General features: G+C 40.0%; 1 non-coding gene across 1 annotated transcript; it reads right to left on the reverse strand.

Moving 5' to 3' along the window:
• Positions 1 to 8,412: 8,412 nt before the first annotated feature.
• On the reverse strand, positions 8,413 to 8,552 carry LOC116889501. The gene has a single exon (XR_004386448.1). It is a non-coding gene; the product is annotated as a small nucleolar RNA SNORA48 (small nucleolar RNA).
• Positions 8,553 to 18,941: the final 10,389 nt, after the last annotated feature.

Raw genomic sequence — 18,941 nt, forward strand, 5'->3', positions numbered from 1 at the left:
CTATCAGACCTTCATAGAAGACCTCATACCAATATTATCCAAACTATTCCACAAAATTGAAACAGATGGAGCACTACCAATTCCTTCTATGAAGCCACAATTACTCTTATACCTAAACCACACAAAGACCCAACAAAGAAAGAGAACTTCAGACCAATTTCCCTTATGAACATTGATGCAAAAATACTCAACAAAATTCTGGCAAACCGAATCCAAGAGCACATCAAAACAATCATCCACCATGATCAAGTAGGCTTCATCCCAGGCATGCAGGGATGGTTTAATATACGGAAAACCATCAACGTGATCCATTTATATAAACAAACTGAAAGAACAAAACCACATGATCATTTCATTAGATGCTGAGAAAGCATTTGACAAAATTCAACACCCTTCATGATAAAAGTCCTGGAAAGAATAGGAATACAAGGCCCATACCTAAACATAGTAAAAGCCATATACAGCAAACCAGTGGCTAACATTAAACTAAATGGAGAGAAACTTGAAGCAATCCCACTAAAATCAGGGACTAGACAAGGCTGCCCACTCTCTCCCTACTTATTCAATATAGTTCTTGAAGTTCTAGCCAGAGCAATCAGACAACAGAAGGAGATCAAGGGATACAGATTGGAAAAGAAGAAGTCAAAATATCACTATTTGCAGATGATATGATAGTATATTTAAGTGATGCCAAAAGTTCCACCAGAGAACTACTAAAGCTGATAAACAACTTCAGCAAAGTGGCTGGGTATAAAATTAACTCAAATAAATCAGTAGCCTTCCTCTACACAAAAGAGAAACAAGCCGAGAAAGAAATTAGGGAAACGACACCCTTCATAATAGACCCAAATAATATAAAATACCTGGTGTGACTTTAACCAAGCAAGTAAAAGATCTGTACAATAAGAACTTCAAGACACTGAAGAAAGAAATTGAAGAAGACCTCAGAAGGTGGAAAGATCTCCCATGCTCATGGATTGGCAGGATTAATATAGTAAAATGGCCATTTTACCAAAAAGCGATCTACAGATTCAATGCAATCCCCATCAAAATACCAATCCAATTCTTCAAAGAGTTAGACAGAACAATTTGCAAATTCATCTGAATAACAAAAAACCCAGGATAGCTAAAACTATCCTCAACAAAAAAGGACTTGGGGGAATCACTATCCCTGAACTCAAGCAGTATTACAGAGCAATAGTGATAAAAACTGCATGGTATTGTACAGAGACAGACAGATAGACCAATGGAACAGAATTGAAGACCCAGAAATGAACCACACACCTATGGTCACTTGATTTTTGACAAAGGAGCCAAAATCCATCCAATGGAAAAAGATAGCATTTTCAGCAAATGGTGCTGGTTCAACTGGAGGTCAACATGTAGAAGAATGCAGATCGATCCATGCTTATCACCCTGTACAAAGCTTAAGTCCAAGTGGATCAAGGACCTCCACATCAAACCAGACACACTCAAACTAATAGAAGAAAACTAGGGAAGCATCTGGAACACATGGGCACTGGAAAAAATTTCCTGAACAAACACCAATGGCTTATGCTCTAAGATCAAGAATCGACAAATGGGATCTCATAAAACTGCAAAGCTTCTGTAAGGCAAAGGACACTGTGGTTAGGACAAAACGGCAACCAACAGATTGGGAAAAGATCTTTACCAATCCTACAACAGATAGAGGCCTTATATCCAAAATATACAAAGAACTCAAAAAGTTAGACCGCAGGGAGACAAATAACCCTATTAAAAAATGGGGTTCAGAGCTAAACAAAGAATTCACAGCTGAGGAATGCCGAATGGCTGAGAAACACCTAAAAGAAAATGTTCAACATCTTTAGTCATCAGGAAATGCAAATGAAAACAACCCTGAGATTTCACCTCACACCAGTGAGAATGGCTAAGATCAAAAACTCAGGTGACAGCAAATGCTGGCGAGGATGTGGAGAAAGAGGAACACTCCTCCATTGTTGGTGGGATTGCAGACTGGTACAACCATTCTGGAAATCAGTCTGAGGGTTCCTCAGAAAATTGGACATTGTACTACCTGAGGATCCAGCTATCCCTCTCTTGGGCATATACCCAAAAGATGCCCCAACATATAAAAAAGACACGTGCTCCACTATGTTCATCGCAGCCTTATTTATAATAGCCAGAAGCTGGAAAGAACCCAGATTCCCTTCAACAGAGGAATGGATACAGAAAATGTGGTACATCTACACAATGGAATATTACTCAGCTATCAAAAACAACGAGTTTATGAAATTTGTAGGCAAATGGTTGGAACTGGAAAATATCATCCTGAGTGAGCTAACCCAATCACAGAAAGACATACATGGTATGCACTCATTGATAAGTGGCTATTAGCCCAAATGCCTGAATTACCCTAGATGCCTAGGACAAATGAAACTCAAGACGGATGATCAAAAATGAATGCTTGGGGTTGGGGATTTGTTTAGTGGAGGAGCTTGCCTAGGAAGGCATGTCCTGGGTTCGGGTCCCCAGCTCGAAAAAAGAACAAAAAAAAAAAAAAAATGTGAATACTTCACTCCTTCTTTAAAGGGAATAAGAATACCCTTGGCAGGGAAGAGAGAGGCAAAGATTAAAACAGAGACTGAAGGAACATCCATTCAGAGCCTGCCCACATGTGGCCCATATATATACAGCCACCCAATTAGACAAGATGGATGAAGCAAAGAAGTGCAGAAGTGTAGATCGCCCTGAGAGACACAGCCAGAATACAGCAAATACAGAGGCGAATGTCAGCAGCAAACCTCTGAACTGGAGAATAGGACCCCTTGAAGGAATCAGAGAAAGAACTGGAAGAGCTTGAAGGGCTCGAGACCCTATATGTACAACAATGCCAAGCCACCAGAGCTTCCAGGGACTAAGCCACTACCTAAAGACTATACATGGACTGACCCTGGACTCTGACCTCATAGGTAGCAATGAATATCCTAGTAAGAGCACCAGTGGAAGGGGAAGCCCTGGGTCCTGCTAATACTGAACCCCCAGTGAACTAGACTGTTGCGGGGAGGGCGGCAATGGGGGGAGGGTCGGGAGGGGAACACCCATAAGGAAGGGGAGGGGGGGGGGGGATGTTTGCCCGGAAACCGGGAAAGGGAATAACACTCGAAATGTATATAAGAAATACTCAAGTTAATAAAAAAAAGAAATAAATATTAGTTACAAGTGTATACATATTAAAGAACACCAACTCAAAATACTTGAAGCAAAAGATAATAGTGCTGAAAGAATGATTACCACTTGCTACAGCTGTGAGATTTTAATACCTCCCCTTCTGTCAGCACCTGATAAGCAACCTTGAGATAGAAAATTAAGGATATAGAGCATCATAAACGCAATCAGAATAGCTAGAACATTTTGCCAAGTAACAACAGAATACACAGAATTTCCTGAGTTTCCATAGGACATTAACCAAGATAGACTGTATCTTAAATCTAAAAACAAACATCACCAAATCTGAAGCACTGGAATGAAGAGTGTTTTCTGAACAAAATGGAGTCAAAACTTGAATAAAAAGACAGAAAGAAAATCTTTAAAATGTTAGAAACTAACAAAAAAAAAAAAAACAAAAAACACTTCTACATGGTCCATAGACCAAAGAGGAGCTCAAAAGAAAGAAAGAAAGAAAGAAAGAAAGAAAGAAAGAAAGAAAGAAAGAAAGAAAGAAAGAAAGAAAGAAAGAGAGAGAGAGAATAAGTGTTATCTGTAACTAAATGAAAATAAAAAAATAAACAAACAACAAACCAAAAATAGGGCCTACAGGTCTAGTTTGGTGGTAGAATGCTAGTCTAGCACATTGGAGATCATGGTCTTTATTCCCAGGACTACAAGTATTGTGTGTGTGTGTGTGTGTGTGTGTGTGTGTGTGTGTGTGTGTGTGTGTTACAGTCCAAGTAATGCTACAAGGTAAATGTATAACACAAATGAATAATTTATATTAGATGAGACATTTCAAGTCAATAATTCTACCAAAGAAAGCAGAAAAAGAAGAAAAATGCAAAGCAAACAGAAGATTGGGAAAGAAATTAATGGAATTTTTTTTAAAGCATGAAGAAAACCATGAAAGAAAAAGGCTAGCTCTTATTCAAAATCAACATTGTTAAACTTTAGCATGACTGTCAAACATAGAAAGAGAGAAGACAATATTACAGTAACAGGAATGAAACAGGGCACCAAGAGAGATTCTGAGCCATGAAAGAGATTCTGACAGTACTAGAAATGCTTTAGTTTATAAACTCAAAACCTTGGAAAGGATGAATCAATTCCTCCAAAGTACCCAAGTCAACAAGATCAAATATATAAAGGAGCTGGGAAGCGGTGGTGCCTGCCTTTGATCTCAGTACATAGGAGGCAGAGGTAGGTAGGCAGACTGCTAAGTTAGAGGCCAGCCTGATCTACAGAGTGAGTTCCAGGACAGGCAGGAGTACACAGAGAAAACCTGTCTTAAAACTGAGTATATTTTTATGTCACACATTCAAAATAGCTTTGATTAAATAAGCTAAAAGTGTTGTAACCACATGAATAAAAATATCCGTATAAACTATTATTTATACTCAAATTCTCATGCTCTATTTTCTTCTGCAGCTATGATACTATATACTTTTCCTTTCTGCTTCTACATTTCTTAGGGGTATTTTAAGAACTATATGAACACCAGAGACACTCAAAATGAAGTGTTGCTAAACAAAACAGGGAGTCTACATTTCATGAACCAATGCATATGAACATATCTCTAAGCTCCCCCTAACCTAAATATGTAAAATCTACTACAGTATCGATACAGACAGAAAGAGTCCATCCTATGAACACACTGGATTGAAGGACTTCCCCTTTAATGGTATCATAAATTGGTGCTACAGATACTAAAGTTCAAGTGCATGGTTCACATGTACATATAACTAGTTAACTAGTGTTAACTATTAAAAAAAGGGGTGGCAAAACGGAGGAGCGGGTAAAGTTGCCGGTCACCAAGCCTGATGACCTAAATGTGATCAGCCCTACATAATGAAAAGAGAAAACTAACTACTCCAAGTTGTTCTTCTCTGACTTCCACATGCATACCATGGCATGTACACACATATAACATACAGAGAGAGAGAGAGGGGGGGACAGAGTATTTGTGTCAGGCTCAGGACACTAATTCTTCAACCAAGAGTAGTCTTGATATTTATTATAACTTGGCTCATTTTGACAGAAGTGTGCCAGAGAAGGTGCCAAGGTAAATTTATGCAGCTTATGAAAGCCTCGCATTCCATGAGAGATGCAGGAACATTTACACATTCCCACAGTGCATCCCATCTTGCGGTGTGCCTACAGGTTATAAAACCATAAGGGTTGTAGACGTAGCACAGTTGGTAGAGTACCTGCCTAGCATATAGAAAGCCCTGAGAATAATCAATACTACATAAGCTAACACGTGTCTGCAATCTAAACTCTCAAGAGGTAGAAGCGAGAGTTCAGAAGTTCGAGGCTTTTCTAGGCTACATAGAGAGTTTAAGGCCAGTCTTGGATACATTATGCTCTGACTCAAAAAACAAACACAGCAAGGAAGGGGAAAACCATTTACATCACTCTATAAGTGCCCACATTTACAATTCCCTCCAGCCCGTCTCTCTTATGAAGGTGGACCCTCTATCTACCTTTGTATATTCTAATAGTTACACAGTTATATTTCTATAAATTTTAATTCACTGTCTCACTCTAATTTTTTCATAGTCAATTATTAAACAAATTCAAATCTCCCCCCAACTGTAAACTAGAGGGTCTCAAAGCACAGTGCAAGAATTTCTACCAGGGACAGGGGTCTCAAAGTACTTTCAGGAGTCTACGAGGTGAGATTATTCTTACTTACTTTGGCTGAGATAATGAATTGCAAGAGATTATGTGTGAAAGTAGACGAAATAATCCAATTGTCTTTTGTTAAGACAGACATTAAAAGTGATTTGTAGAAATGAAAATGTATTCTTTTCACTAATATTTTATATTAACCAACAGTTGTTATGAAGTAATTCCTATGCTATTTTTAGATGAATCATTTTTTTTAAAATTTTGTATACAAATTGTCAGATATTAATATGTTATTTGTATAGACAAGGGCTCCCAGGAATTCTCAACAAATTGTCCAACGATAAATATGTCCTGGCAGCAGGTTTAGAACTATTACGATGAAAGAAAAACACAAAAACAAAAATCTCTGTTCTAAATTCTGCTACTTACCAAAGAGCATACATGGTCTAGACCTAGCCCCACCCCTTCTAGCCCCCACATTTGTAGCAGATGCACAGCTTGGTCTTCATGTGGGTCCTGAACAACTGGAGTGGGGGCTATCCCAAAAGCTGTTGCCCTGTAAGTGGGATATGTTCTCCTAGCTGGGCTGCCTTGTCTGGCCTCAGTGGGAGAGGATGGGCCTAGCACACAAACCTTGAGGTGCTTGGAGGGTCAGGATGCACAACCAGGGGCCCCCCAACTGCTCAGAGGAGAAGGGGAGGGGGAGAGAGGAAGGACTGTAGGAGGGGGTGACTGGAAGGAGAAGTGAGTGGGATGTAAAGTGAATAAGTAAAACAATAAAATTAAATTTATAAAAAAGAGATTTCCAGGTTGGTGTGCCAGGTCAGAGACATATGATTAGTAATGAAAACACTTAATATTCCTAAGAAATGTAGCAGACCAGCGAGCTGGGAAAAGATAGAAGCTCAAAGTGGCACTCAGCCCATGTAAGCACACTACTTTCAGAGCTGAGAACATAAGTCTGAACCTTTAGGGCACATCCCATAGCCCGAATCAGGCCACACTTCTCAGCAGTTTTCTCTGGAATGGAGAATTAAGTGGTTTGTGCTGTGACCTAACAAACAGCAGACCTTGATTTATGGTCCTAATCAGTACCTGGTTTCTCCAAGGTTTTTTTTGGCAAGTATGCTTTGTTAAACTGAACTACATGACATGAAAGTTCCCACCACCCCTCAAATGTCACAAAAAGTCGGAACCCTCCCTTTGAGAGATTAGGTCCAAGATTGCTTTGCAGGTTGCCCTCTTGAAACTCTTCTGGCCTCCCTACTGCCTCATGCCATCTCTCTCATGTCATGTTTGACTGCTTGGTCCCAGTTAATGGAACTGTTTGGGAGGTGTGACCTTGTTGTAGGAGAAATGTCACTGAGGGTAGGCTTTGAAGTTTCAAAACCCCATGCCAGGCCTGGTCTCTCTGTCTCTCTGTCTTTCTGTCTCTGTCTCCATATGTGTGAGTGAGTGTGCATGTGTCTCTCTCCCTCTCATTTTTATTCTTTTTGTAAAAACTTTTTATTGATTCTTTGTGAGTTTCACATCCTACACCCCAGCCCCACTCATCTCCCTGTCTCCTCATATCCACCCTTCCCTTGCAACTTCCAAAACACACACACACACACACACACACACACACACACACACACACACACACACACACACACACACAAGCCCCAAAGCATAGAAAACATCTCATCATGGAAGCTATAGTGTATCACAGTGTGGCCCAGAGTATATTCCTCTGCCACACATCTTCACTTATAAATACTCATTGCAATGAGTCATTGGTCTGGTTCAAGATCTCTGGCTTCTGTAACATCATCAATACTGGATCCTTACTGAGACTCCTCGCAGTGCTCCTGTTTTTGCTCTGTGTCATGGAGGTCCTGCAGCTTTGGGTCAGCAGGACTGGCTCCTTCACATGTCCCAACCATTTGAAGATAGAGATTTTGGGATGGGCCAGCTCAGAGTCCTGGATTCGGGCCTGGGAGGTAGCTGAGCCAGTTAGCCCACTGGCTCTACCTTACTCATTCCACCAGGGCAAGCTCTCAATACAGCTCTAGTTAAGCCACCCAATGCCTCCAGAAGGCAGGGTCACCTCTCCTGGTCTCGTGCCCTCAGAGCCAGCTCACTCTTACCCATGCCTCCAGATCCAGCTCTACTTGCTTCCCAGTCAGGAAGAAGGGCCTTCTCTTCTGACTGCTGCAGCCTGTGAGAGGCATGGCCAGCTCATGCACTTTCATGACCATGGGGTCAGGTGGCAAGGGGGAAGGGGATGGAGGACTTCTACCTCCTCCCTGGGCCACCTCAGGCTTCTGAGTGGGGCCAACTCTCTTGGGCTCTCACTTTGCAACCAGTAGGCTCTCACTGCCACCCACTAGGCCAGCTCCACTGTAGTAAGGTGAGGTAAAGGGGCCAGTGAGTGCTGCAGCCTGTAAGGGCTCCTGCCTTCATGACTTTGGGGCCAACTCATCCATACCCCCACCATCAGGGCCAGCTCCAGTGCAGTGCCTGGGCAAGGCACAGGGCTCACTCTCACTGGTGAGAGATGGGACCATTCCCAGAATATCACAACCAGTGAGTGGTGGGGATAGTTCTGCACAGCCCCTGGACATAAATAGCTTTGACCACCAAGCCAGGCATCAAGCTAGGACGAACAAAGGACTGCCACCTGCTCTGCCCCTGACTGATATAAGAACACCACCAACAAAGTGTCACTTTGCCCACTGCCAGGGGGCCTGTTATTTTTCACAATGAAGCTCCTCCCCAAGCTTTAAAGAAAAGCTTCTCCTTCCCTTTAAGGAGCTTTAGATCTCCAGATATTGTACTGTTTGTGTCTAGTGCATTCCCTCCTACCTTGAAGCACAATCATAGCCTCAAAGGCCCTTTATCCTAATAAATTCCATCCTTCTAGAAGGAATTATTGTGTGTCAATTTCCATTCTTTATCATTGCTATTTATCTTTTATAACACATAGCATTCACCCATCTTTCCCCATACGTGGAAACCTTGGCTTTTCTTCACATGTTCTGTCCTTCACTTATAAGAGGTTTCAAATCTTTCTGCCAACTGCCTTCTTTTATATGTTAAGTTTGCTGCCTGCCTCCTGGAACCCTAATCTCAGAAAATATTACTAAATCTGTCTATATTTCAATTTCTTCACTTATGAAATGAAGACAAATCTGACATTGTAAATATTTTTAAAGTTTACATTGGAAAATTTTAAAATTGGAAGTTTCTAGTTGATTATTTTCCCTTAAATTATAAATATTAATACTTGTTACAGAGACATCCAGTTGAGAAAAAAACAAAAATAAATACCTTCCTCACTCAAATTTTTTAATTTGAGAGGGTTTGTTTGCTTGCTTGCTTGTTTGTTTATGACAAGGTCTCACTGTGTAGCTCTAGTTGTCTAAGAACATGATATGTAAACCAGGCTAGCCTTGAGCTCACAGAGATCCTCCTGCCTCTGTCTCCTAAATACTGGGATTAAAGGTGTGTGCTACTACCCCTGGTAAATTTGAGGGATCTATATAGATATTAGATGTGATTTAAAATTATAATTGAGATGTGTGAAATAGAGGCAGATTAGAATTTTTTATAGTTTAAAGATTTATATATAAACTGTCTATAGTTTAAAATTATAGCTTATCCAAAGATTGCAAAGTATTGATTATAATTGAAATTTAAGAGATAAAGACAAATAAGATTTTTTTGAAATTTAGATTCACATGTAAATATTGTATAATATTTAAGGTTTTTGTGTAGTGAAACACAATACTAATAATACAAATCCTTGTTAATTTAAGAAATTTGGCCATTTGAAAATCTACATGGGGTAGCGTATGTATTTGTTCTGCTTTAATAGAATCATTAATCTCAAATTAAAGAATAAATTCATTATGGGATTGAATATAAGAGTACCAGAAAAATAGAAAGAATTGAGACAGCACAGTGGGTGAAAACACCAGCAGTCAATCCTCGTGACTTATTTAGCTGCCAAGGTCCTAAACTGTGGAAAAAAAATACCTCCACAAGTTGTCCTCTGACCTCTACAGTGACAGAATGGCATGCACGCGCACACCCACACACACACACACACACACACACACACACACACACACACAATTTTTTAAATATAAAGAAAAGTTTTAAAAACAACCAGAAAATATCCATCAATGACACAAAATGTTGGCTTAAGGCTAAAAATTACAAAAAGGCTACCTAGGTTAATCCTTTGCTAAATAATAAATCTCATTACTTTCTCTCTCTCTCTCTCTCTTTCTCTCTCTCTCTCTCTCTCTCTCTCACACACACACACACACACACACACACACACACACACACACACGTCTGGTAGCACTCCCCTACTCCCTAGTCAACAATGCATTACCTAAGAACAAGAAGAATCCAAATTTTTTTTTTTTTAGTCATTTGGAAGGTTGTACAAACCTGTCTATTTAATGATTGTTACACACAGCTGTGCCCCTTGAGAAATGATTTCCAAACCTTTGGTTAGTTCAGAATTTCTGAAATCCTCTGAAGTCTATTTCAGGTTTATACCCAAATTAAAAATGTATATAGACCCAGCCCACAGGTCTCAACTGGCTGTACTAGGACCTTCTAAGTCAATTTAGTTAATTTCCTTCTTCACTACCCAGGGCTGGCTATGGGTAATTAAGAGGTTAACATAACAAAAGTAGAGAGTGTGCACTCCTGGTGGGAACCTGCACAAAGAGTGACCTTTGAGCCTTCCACCTGTCGTTGCCCATTCTGGCCACACACCAGTTTTCTTTGTAATCACAAAAAAAGCACGTTGGGGCCTCAGCAAAGGTGGCCAGCTGTCCTGAAATCCTAAAATTTCCTAACAGCAAGGGGATGGAAAACTGCGGTGTGAATTGTTATAAATATGAACTGCACAAATTGTGCCAGTGCATAAATTAAAGATCAGTCAAAAACAATTCAGAAATGTGATTTTACAAGGGTTGTATTATATTTGCCTATTAAAGCACTCTTCACAGTAAGAATCAAATTTACACACACACACACACACACACACACACACATACACACACACATACACACACCCCTCTACCTCTCACTCTTTTATACTGAACAATGATATTTGACCAAAAGATGGCATTGATAAAGATAAAATGAATTTGGTATCAATAAATCTATTATTAACTTAGACCAAACTACCAGGGATGAGGGAAAAAAACAAAGTGTTTTCCTGAAACAGCATCTTTAAAAGTCACCTGTAGAGAAAAGAACATGCTTCTATGCTTCCACTTCTAGCTGCTGGTTCTAATAAGAATATATTTAGATAATTTATGCACATCTAGTATTTATCAGCAGCAAATTCACAATGCCTGGACTTGTCCATTTTCTTTCCTGTTAAAGGAGGAATGGGAAGGTCAAACAGATAATTTCCCTTTAGGAAACAGACAGCTTCGACAGAAGACTTAGTATGTGCCACTTATTAGCTGTGTGGCCTTGGCAAGTAATTTGACCTCCCTGTGCCTTAGTTTTCTCATACAAAACTTAGCTAAAGAATGGCCCTCATGTTAATATCCAAAATACAAAAAGAACTCAAAGAACCTAACCTCCAAAAAATCTAAACAACCCAATAAAAATGGGGTTCAGAGTTAAACAAAGAATTCACAGCTGAGGAATGCCGAATGGCTGAGAAACACCTAAAGAAATGTTCAACATCTTTAGTCATCAGGGAAATGCAAATCAAAACAACCCTGAGATTTCACCTCACACCAGTGAGAATGGCTAAGATCAAAAACTCAGGGGACAGCAGATACTGGTGAGGATGTGGAGAAAGAGGAACACTCCTCCATTGTTGGTGGGATTGCAGACTGATACAACCATTCTGGAAATCAGTCTGAGGGTTCCTCAGAAAATTGGACATTGTACTACCTGAGGACCCAGCTATACCTCTCTTGGGCATATACCCAAAAGATGCCCCAACATACAACAAAGACACATGCTCCACTATGTTCATAGCAGCCTTATTTATAATAGCCAGAAGCTGGAAAGAACCCACATGTCCTTCAACGGAGGAATGGATACAGAAAATGTCATCAGTGGACTAATTCTGGTGGTGGCATCTTCTCACAACTATGGAGGGAAAGAAGGAAGAAAGGAAAGAAGGAAGGGAAAAATTTAGAGCAACTGGCTGGAAAATAAAGCCAAAGCAGCAATTTCTTAGAGATTCCTTTGCCTGTGTGGGGAAAAACGAGTAATTTCACTATATATTAGTCATGTTTCTACTGCACTAATAATGTGTAACCAACAACTCAACTTATTTCAATGGCCTCATATAATGATAATATTATTTTCCTTATTCATAGCTCTGATCACCTGGGATGTCCAAAGCTGCAAACTGGCAGGGTTTGACTTGGTCTATAGATGAAGTCCAAGTCTACATCACACTTCATATTATCTTTGGATCAACAACTACAGGAAATGTGCATTTCTGTAGACAAAAGCACAAAACAAGCTAAAGTATCCAGTGCATCTCAAGTGCAGTGGGGTCTTACTGGTGAACATTCCACTGGCTGAAGCAAGTCCATAGCCAAATCAACACCAATGGATTTGAGAAATGTGCACCATTCAGTCCACTGAGATAAACTACATAGACACAAGACTGCTAGTGAATGGTGTAAGGAGCGGGTGAATGTGTATTGACATGGGCATGCTAATATCCCAGACTCATGGGAATGGCAAAGACTTCTCTGGTCCATGAGTGGATGTTGGCAGCATGAGCAGAAAATGTCCATAGAAGTTGCTCCTCCCAGGACCAGCAGTCTCAATTAAACTGGACCCTGGGATCTCCAGGGTCTAGGTTCAGTCAGAGAAGATGCACATCCTAAGGAGACTAGGGGGAGGGGGAGAAGGTTGTGGAACCATCAGAGGGTAGACCCGGAGGGTAATAAAATCTGGAATGTAAAAACAAACACACAAACAAACAAACAAATAAGAAAGAAAACTCAAAAAAAATAAAGAAAAAAAGGTGTTCCTCCCAAATGCAGCCAAAGATTTCCCTCCAAACACCCACTACAGAGACTGTGCAAACCCACCTCCTTGTTCACCAGTATACAAGAAACCTACTTCCTCTGTTCAGATGGACAAAAGAAATGAGATGAGTCTCTGGGTTAGTGTTGGCACACCTCCATCAGAGGTCACAGCCCATCAAAACCTAGCTTTTTTCTCTGTGTGTCTGATGTTTCTTCATTCTGTGTTGCCCTAGTTAGGTAAATTCCTAAGCTGTATAGGTCATGGCAAAAAATATAGTATGTATTTCTACATCAGGAAATAAGGGAGCATTTGTTCCGTGAAAAGTGTCCTAAACTTTCAAAGTGCTCCATTAAATCAGAGATTACCCTGGAGCTCTAATCACCATGAAGTCCCAAGACTGCTGATGCATATTCATTTCAAATTACTCGATCATCCTAAACTACCATGAAATCTACTATAAATGCTTTTCCTGCATTATGTCCATACGATAACCATAAGTCATAACTATAACTAACTTTGCATACTATGTTAGATCTTATAAACTACTGGAACAAAGATTGATTCCTCTATGATAAGAGTAACCATGTAAAGTGGGGAAAGCCCTTTCTTCCACTCCCCATTCTGCACACGAGTGAATGCAGGTTATTTGGCTAAGATCATATCTGTAGAGGCTCTAGAGCTCCTCTTGCTGTTGATAATTCTCAACAGCATGGGACACTTGTAGGCTAAGCAATGGGACCTAGTAAGATCCGATTCAGTTGTTCCTTTCCTCTGTCCTAGACTTGGTGACATGAGACCCTATCACTCATTCACAAGTGTTCTTCATAAAACCTAGGATAACAATAGTGCCAGTGGGAGGGTAAATTGAAATCTGGGATTCCTAGATGGTGTCTACACACAAAAAAGATTTGACTGAATGAGTCGAGCGGTAACTAACCAATTACTAACCAGCTCAGTTCATATTTCAGCTGGATTTGAAAGTACTTTCAGCCTGAAGTGACAGGTGCTGCGCTCTCCTTTTGTTTTACTGTTGACAAGACTTTTGTGTGATCCATAATCTCATTGGCACCTATTTACGGCACCTGTCTTGCAAGTGTAATAATAATAATAATAATGATGATAGGCCAGGCATGCTGGCAAGGAAAAAGCAGCACCGTGAATTGTTCTGAGATAATGATGCTCTTTGTTAAATTGGGTCCATATCAATAAAATACAAAGCAAATCACATGAATATAGTTTTCAGCATAAAATTGCCTGTGTTGCTCTGTCATTACATGGTATTGTTCTTTATCAGGACAGTGGTCCCTATTAGACTAAGGGTTACTGTAATAACCTCATCTTAATCTGATTACACAAGCCCCTTATTTACGGCTAAGACAATATTCACAGTGATCAGAGATTAGGACTTCAATATATAGTTTGGGGAGACACAACTCAATTCCTATGAGTCTACCATATGCCAGACACTGTTCTTGGTATTATGTGTGTTGTGGGGAATAAAACAGATAAATAGCATACCTTGTAGTAATATAGCCAAATGTTCTACAGATAATCAAGAAGCAGTAAATAAGATAGGGGAATAAATGAATGCTACAGAATGTTCAGAAGGAATGGATCAAGAGTGGGTCCGACTTGATTAAGAAGTAGTCAAAAGGCCAGTGTTATGAGGACAAAATTGGCACAATGGACGAACAGCATCAGCTGTAGTTAGAAAGGTCGCCACAGGCCATATCGGGAGAAAACTGGAGACTCATATGATCTGGCTGCTGTTTTTAAGATTCCTCTGGGTGATGAAAATACCATGTAGGGCAGAGTGAGTTCAGAGGCAGTCATTGCAGCCATAGTGGCAATCACTTAAGCAGGAAGATGGAAGTGGAGGGGTGAAAAGCGGAAATACTTTATGTCATTTTAGACACTGTGCAGGCCTGACTATCCTCAAACTCGCTCTGTAGCTTAATCTGGCCTTATACTTTCTGCCCTGAACTCTAAAGAGCTGCAGCTGGAGCCACATGTATGGAATCTACATAGATTTTGAAGGAAGAAGAAGAAATAATTCCAAGTCGTTGTTAAGTGGTATAAAGAAACAGGAAATTTAGCACATGGGAAAAAGAAGGCTGTGAGGATGCCTCTTGACCTTTAGTTGTTGAGAAGGTCTCTCTTAATAGGTCATTTCAGAACTGACACAATATTGAAAAGAAAGAAACCAAAAACTCTGGGGAGAACCAGTCCAGCGAAGGAATAAGCCAGGGATGAGAATGACCTTGGAATCTTTGGAGGATACAAAAATGAAGGCAAAGTAACGGGGTATAGTGATTAAGCATACGGAGGAATTTGGAATCACAGTGGGTTCCTTTTCTTAAAAAAAAAAAAGAGTATTCATTATGTGCTCCGATTGCATGTATATCTCTCCACCATGAGCATGCCTGGTGCCTGTGGAGGCCAAAAGAAACTGTCATATCCCCTGGGACCAGAGTTACAGAGGGGTGTGAACAGCCATGTAAGAGCTAGGAACCAACCCCAGGTCCTTTGCAAGACCAATTAGTAACGGTAACTGCTTAGCCATCTCTCCAACCATTACAGTGAGTTCTTGAGACTACGTTCTAACTGCACTAGACGTCAACAGGAGAGATTGAGGCAAAGAAAAATGGGCAATGTTCTATGCCTCTTTAAAAGACTGTTCTGCTACTTTGTGAGATACAAACAGGAAAAGACATTACCAAAGCCTGGGAGGAAGAGGTACTGCGGAGGTAGAGCCTATATACCATATTAGAGTTTGAGTTTTATAGATAGAAACACCTTGAAAATAGATGGTACTGATAGATGCACAATACTGGTGTACTTACAAGGGCATGGTGATCCGCAGCTGCTATACCAGCAATAAGGAGACACAATAGGAAGGTTGACTGTTAAAGGCCAGCTTGAACTACATACATAGCAAGATTCTATCTTAAAGACAAAGGGGTGGGGAAAGGATCAAGCAAAACTAAAACTTTATTTTTTAAAAAACATAAGTCACTGAAAAAGTGCCAGGAGCAGGCTCCCTCCCTGTGAGTTATTGGTCAAGAAGGCCTCTGAGACCCCAAAGCCAAACAGGTTACTGCCTTTGTGTTGACTACCTATCAGAACCAGATGCTAAGATCCTGTTAAGCCACCATGTACTTTGATGGCAGGACATGGACAAATTAAACCAGAACTGATCTGCAAACTTCCTCCCTGCTGGCAAGTTTTAACAGTTCCAGGAGTTGCTATGTAGGTTGTTGGGGACGGGGGAGAGTCAACAAAGCTCTCACCCAGCTGTGCACCCTACATGCTACAATGCCCACCTTCCAGGCAAGATGTGTCCAATGCTAAATAGCAGCATGATTGTTGGAGTAAGCCGCTGCATTCTGATTTGACTGGGGGCCTGCTCTACAGGAGAGAATTCACATCTGGAACCATAAGCCGGGTCCAAAGCCTATGACTAGGGAGGACATAGTCCTAAGAGCAAAACTTACTGTTGTCATTGTTTTAACTGGGCATGACATACCTGTCAAATTGCCTTCCAAATGTTTATTTTATTGTCACAGATTAGTGCTACTGTCAGATTTAGTCAGAGAAGATTCTTTTTGCAGTGGATGGGGGTTACTGAAGAGAAAGTGCAGGGAATGAGTGACTGTGGAGGGCTCAGCCTGAAATGGGACCTCTATGTCACCTCCTCCAAGGCTCATGGAAGGATACAGCAGAAGGAACACTTGAAAAGAGTATAAGAGCGAGAGGAAAGGATAGAGTTCTGGGCATGGCATGACAGCCGCATGCTTTTTATTTATTATATACCATGGTGCACATGTGGAGGTCAGAAAACAACTTTTCAGAGTTGATTTTTCTCCTTACAACTTTATATGGGTTCAAGGGTCAAACTAGGGTCATCAAGTTTGAATGACAAGCATTTTTACCCACTGAGTCATCTCCTCAGCCTAGCCCTTGCACTCTTAGAGCAGCTGTGGTTATCCTATGCAAGACCTACCAAAGATTGAGCCTGTCAATATTCTTTTAGGGAATTGGGGAAGGGATCACAAGGTCCCACCTTCTCCCTGGACTTTATTGGAAGTTAATGGTTGCTAGGGGGAAGGAAGAAGGAGACCTTACCCCTTCTTAAACACTTATAAGCAATTAGTGGTAGCTAAGAGAGAGAGACATTTTGTTCAGTGGTATAGCCACTGGTAAGGTACCCTGCAAATAAACTTCTCATCCATGTTCCTGTAAACAGCCCTAACTAAACTACACACACACACACACACACACACACACACACCTAAAATATATACCTGATGTAATAGATTTTTACATCAGCTGGGATGCTGGACAAGGAGTTTTCTCCAAGAATCCAGCCCCAGATAGGCTGTCCATTATCCAGTAAACGACTCTATCTACATCCACTCACACAGTTGCAGCTCAAGGTGGACTTAGTGACTTTAAAAAAAAAGAGTACATAAAGTTGGAAGAGAAAATTGGTGGGGAAGGGTATGGGAGGAGTTGAAGGAAAGGGAATAGGTATTGGATTCAGACAAAACATTATATTCATATATGAAATTCTCAAATGATAAATAGTCAGAAAGAGAGACAGATAGATACATAGACTGCCATGAGCCTGCTGGGGAGACTATAATCTGTAAGATAAAGAAAGGAATTAATCAGACAGGTGGAAAACACTCCTAGGACTGAATTCTATGCATTCTGTTTCATTTTTCATGATCATATTCAGATGTATTTCTACAAAAGGCTATATGCCCTTTTCAGATGTTGCACCAAAAACTGGAAAATACTGAAGTGTCACCATCTAAATAAGTCAGAAGCTGTTGCCTAGTTTCTGCCTAAAACTGATCAACATGAAAACAGTATCAAATTCTTAAAGGCTCCAGAGAAAGTCCCCAGCTGCCTTCAGAAGCCCACTCCAGGATCTACTAGCCTTTGCTGTGTGGAAATGAGTTTGGTACATCTTAACTAAATTCCTCTGATTACACTTTAAGTCTGTGTGCTCTTATCCTAGTCCCCTCGAGTTGAAGGACAGCTGGTTTCTGTCCTTTGCAAAATAAGGCACTCTATACTTGGAGATTTCTGTTAAGTCCTCTTCTTCAAACTAAACAGTCTCAATTAATTGACACTTTTCTTCTATAAAAATCTCCTTCTAAACGCTCCTTACTCTTATTTAAATCATTCAGAACCAGACACAGTTCTCACTGAAGAATAGGAAGAACAAAAATATATAAGATCAGAGTAAAAGAAACATAATTAGAAAGAATTAAGAGAGCTAGCTCAAATGTCAAAATTTTACAGTTCCATCAACACCCTTAATAGTTATTTTCTGAAGCTACCACCTTTTTAAGTTAATTAACAAACACACAGTAGTTATGAATTCCAGATGATCACAGATAATTACACCAAACAATTGACCAAATACTGTTTATCTTTCAGAATCAACAAACCATGCAAAAAAAAAAAAACAGAACAAATGGTAAATACCTCTGACTTCAACCTGTGTAACAATGGTTCAATATTCCAATTCAGCAACAAATGAAGAAAAAGTCATCTGTAGAACAATGGTCAAATTACAAAGAGCAATGACAATTACCCTAGAGGTTTTAAATTTAAGCAAATACATTTGGCAGAGAATAGTTAATGTCATACCAGCAATTTGCTGTAAAGCATGAAGTTGTGACATTGTCAAAATTTAGATGTGGAATTGCCACTCTTAGGAAGAAAAAAATCCTTAGGCTCCATGTTAGCTATTTTTCTAAGTTGCATGCACTCTGTGTCTTTCTTCCTTTTTCTACACGTTCTCAATGTGGACATAACAACACAGCAGTTCACAAGCTTTTGGTCCCAGCCTCTTGCACTCTTGAAACATTACTGAGGACTAGAAAAACCTTTGACTCACATAGTTATAATTGATATTTACCTTGTTATAAATGCAAACTGAGGGCTTAATTTTTTAATTTTTCTATTCATTTGCATAATTGTACTATAAATAATATGTCGAACATAAAACAGTTATATTTTTTAATTTTTCCTTCTTTGAATACTTCATGCATGCTTTTACTATGTCTGGATCGCTCCTCTCA

The sequence above is a fragment of the Rattus rattus genome, chromosome X (genome assembly GCF_011064425.1).
Source record: "Rattus rattus isolate New Zealand chromosome X, Rrattus_CSIRO_v1, whole genome shotgun sequence".
NCBI lineage: Eukaryota > Metazoa > Chordata > Mammalia > Rodentia > Muridae > Rattus > Rattus rattus.